Source organism: Arachis hypogaea, chromosome 12 (assembly GCF_003086295.3).
Source record: "Arachis hypogaea cultivar Tifrunner chromosome 12, arahy.Tifrunner.gnm2.J5K5, whole genome shotgun sequence".
Classification (NCBI taxonomy): domain Eukaryota; kingdom Viridiplantae; phylum Streptophyta; class Magnoliopsida; order Fabales; family Fabaceae; genus Arachis; species Arachis hypogaea.
The window spans coordinates 61,033,227-61,038,601 of NC_092047.1; the positions used below are offsets into that span (position 1 = coordinate 61,033,227).

A 5,375-nucleotide genomic window follows, 5' to 3' on the forward strand; every position below is an offset into this window, starting at 1 on the left:
CCGTGTGGGTTATGTTGATAGCCTTGCACTCTCCTTTTAGATTCTCTTCTGTATTGCTTGGAAGAGTACTAGGAGGGAGTTCAGTAACTTTCTTACTCAGCTGACCCACTTGTGCCTCCAAATTTCTAATGAAGGACCTTGTTTCAGTCATAAAACTTTGAGTGGTTTTAATTAAATCAGAGACTACAGTTGCTAATTCAGAGTGGTTCTGCTTGGAATTCTCTGTTTGTTGCTGAGAAGATGATGGAAAAGGTTTGCCATTGCTAAACCTATTTCTTCCACCATTATTGTTGCTGAAGCCTTGTTGAGGCCTCTGTTGATCCTTCCATGAGAGGTTTGGATGATTTCTCCATGAAGGATTATAGGTGTTTCCATAGGATTCTCCCGTGTAATTCACCTCTTCCATTGCTGGGTTCTCAGGATCATAAGCTTTTTCTTTAGATGAAGCTTCTTTGGTACTGCCTATTGCTGCTTGCATTCCAGACAGACTCTGAGAAATCATATTGACTTGCTGAGTCAATATTTTGTTCTGAGCCAATATGGCATTCAGAGTATCAATCTCAAGAACTCCTTTCTTCTGACTTGTCCCATTATTCACAGGATTCCTTTCAGAGGTGTACATGAATTGGTTATTTGCAACCATTTCAATGAGTTCTTGAGCTTCTGCAAGCGTCTTCTTCAGATGAAGAGATCCTCCAGCAGAGCTGTCCAATGACATCTTGGACAGTTCGGACAGACCATCATAGAAGATACCTATGATGTTCCATTCTGAAAGCATGTCAGAATGACACCTTCTGATCAATTGCTTGTATCTTTCCCAAGCTTCATAGAGGGATTCACCTTCCTTCTGTCTGAAAGTTTGGACTTCCACTCTAAGCTTGCTCAATTTTTGAGGTGGAAAGAACTTTGCCAAGAAGGCATTGACTAGCTTTTCCCAAGAGTTCAGGCTTTCTTTAGGTTGTGAATCCAACCATGTTCTAGCTCTGTCTCTTACAGCAAAGGGAAAGAGCATAAGCTTATAGACCTCGGGATCAACCCCATTGGTCTTGACAGTGTCATAGATTTGCAAGAATTCAGCTAAGAACTGATGAGGATCTTCCAATGGAAGTCCATGAAACTTGCAATTCTGTTGCATTAGAGAAACTAATTGAGGCTTAAGCTCAAAGTTGTTTGCTCCATTGGTAGGGATTGAGATGCTTCTCCCATATAAGTCAGGAGTAGGTGCAGTAATGTCACCAAGCACCTTCCTTGCATTGTTGGCATTGTTGTTATTTTCGGCTACTATGGCTTCTTCTTGTTTGAAAAGTTCTGTTAGGTCCTCTATAGAGAGTTGTACTTTAGCTTCTCTTAGCTTTCTCTTCAAGGTCCTTTCAGGTTCAGAATCAGCTTCAACAAGAATGCCCTTATCCTTGCTCCTGCTCATATGAAAAGAGAGAAGAAGAAAATATGGTTACCATAATTCTAAAGAATAGGCTACACTTTTCAGGGCTACTGCATCACTTTATAAATGTAGCAAATAGTATACCTATAGCTACTCTATATAAGTGTAGCCTTTTGTCCCTCTTTTTTTTTTAATTTCTGTTTATATATATATATATATATATATATATTTGGGAATATAATTATATAGATAATCCTGTATTTTTAATTAAATTAGTTAATTATTATAAAATAAAAATGAATACATATATAATAATACCATACAATAATCTTTAAATAATAAAAATTATACTGAAACAAAATATAATTATAATGAACCAAAAATATTTGGGATGATCATAATTTTGAGTATTCATACATCTCAAACTAGAATAAGTATACCCATATAATGCACTTAGAATTTACTACTAATAAACTAGGAAAAACCAAAATATTATATCTATAAATGTATCTTAGCTTCTAATAATAGACATCATCATCAACCATACATCTTTCAATTTCTATCTTTGTCAATAAACCATCATGATAAGCATCTCAATCTTCACTCGCATCTTCAGAATTATCCTGCATAATTATATAGAAAAATAATTATAATTTGAAAAAGTACAACATGAAAAAAGTAATTAACATATTAATAACGCATACAATATCCGAGCGGCATAGGATAATTGAAACTACTCTTCTTTTCATATCACCAAAAACATAAAATAAGAAACAAAGCACATTCAACATGAATCTAATAATCCCCTTTGATAATGCCATAAAAAAATTTAGATTACATGGACTTAAATGTAACTCAGCACATTCAACATATTTTCCATTTTTTTAGTAACACCAACCCACCAACATTACAAACTGCAACAATTTTATGACTCACCAACCACATACATGCATATATTACATAAAGACACCTTATATTACTAAGTATCTATATCCTTTATATATATCATTTGATTCATGAACTTCATAATTCTCCATCTACTAGCTTTATTTAAAGAAATCTACTCCCATGGTCGGAACCATTTATCCTCCTTGTATACCACTTTCATATGTTGAAAAATATAGATTTTATTCTTTGTTTTGTTTCTCAAAAATAGTAATTCCCAGCTAATGTCATTTTTTCCTTCAATCCATTTAACAATATTTTTATAATTAATTATCATTTGCTATGGCACCAACTTTTCCTAACAAAAATTGAATTGCATCTTCTCATTTTTTGAGTATAACCTCTCCAGTCATGTTTGCTCTTGTAACATCACCCCTAAAGTGCTTTATCTCCCTAGTTAATAGTCAAATTAAATAACCTTCAACTATAAAATAATTTAAACTTTGTTGTCTCTGTTTATACTCTTAGTTGTTTTAAGTTTTACGAGACTTTAATCAATAAAATTCATAGATTTGTCTTATAGTTTTGGTGGGGTCAAGAGAGAATGAAAAAAAAGAATGCAGTGGGTTAATTGAGAGATAATTAGCACACCAAAAGTTTAAGGTGAATTGAACTAAAAAACGGACTAACACAACTTCATACTAAATGGGAACTAAAATCAAAAGTAATTCTTTAAACATTTTATTAGAAACTCGCTGAAGCAAAACAAATTAAGGAAAACAAAGAATTTATAGTACATAAATAATAAGATAAATTGCAACTTCATAACTAATAAAGCAATCAAGGTGGAGCTACACATGAATTAATAGCATAATAATAAAGTGAAAAGAAAAAGTATGCATTGTACCTTATCATGGGCATCGGGAAAGGGGACAATTAGGGAGTCCACAAACAGCAGAGGATTGTGTGTGTGTAAGGCCCAAAGGAAGGTGAAAAAGTAATTAATAATGGCATCCAGAGACGAGAAATTAAAGAAGGTGAAACTACTTTATGAGATATTCATTAAGCTTATTTGAATGGCATTACTTAGCATTCTAAATTCAATAACCTATTGACTATTGTAGCTCAAATCTGGAACAAGCAAATGATCAAACAGTTGGATTAAAAAAATTTTAATTTGTATAATATCTATTCTCAAGCAATCTGATAATAGCCCAAAATTCAAATCCAAAGCATGAATCTCACGAGGAAAAAAGAAGAAGAATCCAAAGTATAAAAAATCAACAAGTTTTGAAGCAATGCACAAACCAAATAGAGTCCATACTCTGGTCTTTTCTTCAGAACACCAACTATAACATAGTATAATTTCTCAAGTGATAAAATATTCAAAGAGTTGAAGTCACAATTCAGAAATAACTATATGAGATATTCATTAATCTTATTTGAATGGCATTACTTAGCATTCTAAATTCAATAACCTATTGACTATTGTAGCTCAAATCAGAACAAGCAAATGATCAAACAATTGGAATAAAAAAATTAAATTCGCATAGTATCTATACTAATTAAATCTGAGCACAGCCCAAAATTTAAATCCAAACCATGAATCTCGCAAGGAAAAAAGAAGAAGAATTCAAATCAGAAAAAATCAACAAGTTTTGAAACCAACTTGGATGCATCTAATCACTTTCTGGGAAGTCAACAACGCATGCTAAAAAATTCTAAACTCAATCCACCAAATTGTTCAAGAAATGGTAATTGTAGATATGGATACAAGTTAGATTCAGAATTCAATTATGTAATCTACAAAATTCGCATGATTAAATTTTTTAGAGAAACTCTATTTCACTCTCTGCTTTTTAACTGCTTCAGCTCATCAATTTGCTTCAGCATAAAACATCTATATTCAAATATTCCATTAGAAAAAATATATAATAAAAAAACACAAAATCGGCCACTAGATGTCTGAATAAGTTCATTTGATCAAGAAAAAAAACAACAAAGTCAGATAAATTTTTAAAGTAACAACAACCCCAATCAGCAAGTAAAATAAATAAAAGGATACAAATTTAAGTTTTAATCATTTTTCAAGCCGTTAAATGATCCAAAAATGAAATGGGTGATAAAGTTGATCACAGAAAAGTATGAACTGAATCAAAATGTAGCTGAAAAAGTCGCAAGCTATGACAATAGAAGAACGGACCTAGGATTTGTGGTGAACAAACGTACAAGAATGAGTTCTCCTACGCCACAGTTCATCAATTCATGAGTTCACAGATTATTGTACCAAACCCCTAAATTAAAACCCTAAAATCGGAACTCTAATCTCTCAAATTTCAGAAACCAAATGATGTTGGATGCATACCTTCTCGACGATGGTGACCGAATGAAGAGAGCAGCGTCGTCCTTATGTGAGTGCACAGAGAATAGAAGCGCCGGTATGGTGAAGACGAGTGACGGCGTCGTGAATGGTGAAGATGAGTGAATGCAGAGTCTACATGGAGTGGTGACGCCGTGAGTGGTGAGTGGTGATGGCGGAGTCTTCCTGGAGTGGTGAGTGCAGAGTCTTCTCTATTTTGGGGCTATGAGGGGCGCAAAGAAGAAGGGAAAAGCAGCTAACAAGGGTGAGGGTTACGCGTTCGTTTCATCTAATTTGGCTGTATGTGTTTAATTTGTATATTATTTTTTTTATGGGGTTTAATTTGTATATTATTATTTGCTGTAAAGCGAAAAAAATTACTAAGTGTTGGACATTTGACCTAAGATACACTAGGCAACATTTTTAAAGCGCACCTAAAACCTGACAAATAAGTTACCCTTCAAAAGCGCACTCTTTGGTGTAAAAAGTGAACCCATAACTCTTAAGATAAAGCTACGCTTTATAAGTGATTTTTATAATATCTAAGGAGACACTTTTCAAGTGATGCCACAAATGTGTTTTCTATTCTCCTACAAAAAGGAAACACAGAGAAAAGCGTAGCCTATTCCTAGGATAGGCTACGCTTTTCAAATGTAGTCTAAAAAAAGTATGGCTGAATGGGTATTTTTCTTGTAGATGGATATGGTGGACCTCCTTGTGGTTATTAACCACAACCACCATATGCCTATG

The 5,375-nt window shown here is 33.6% G+C and overlaps 1 non-coding gene across 1 annotated transcript; it reads left to right on the forward strand.

Moving 5' to 3' along the window:
- The first annotated feature begins 776 nt into the window (after positions 1-776).
- Positions 777-880, forward strand: LOC112731472 (small nucleolar RNA R71). Its single transcript, XR_003167247.1, has one exon. It is a non-coding gene; the product is annotated as a small nucleolar RNA R71 (small nucleolar RNA).
- The last annotated feature ends 4,495 nt before the right edge of the window (positions 881-5,375 follow it).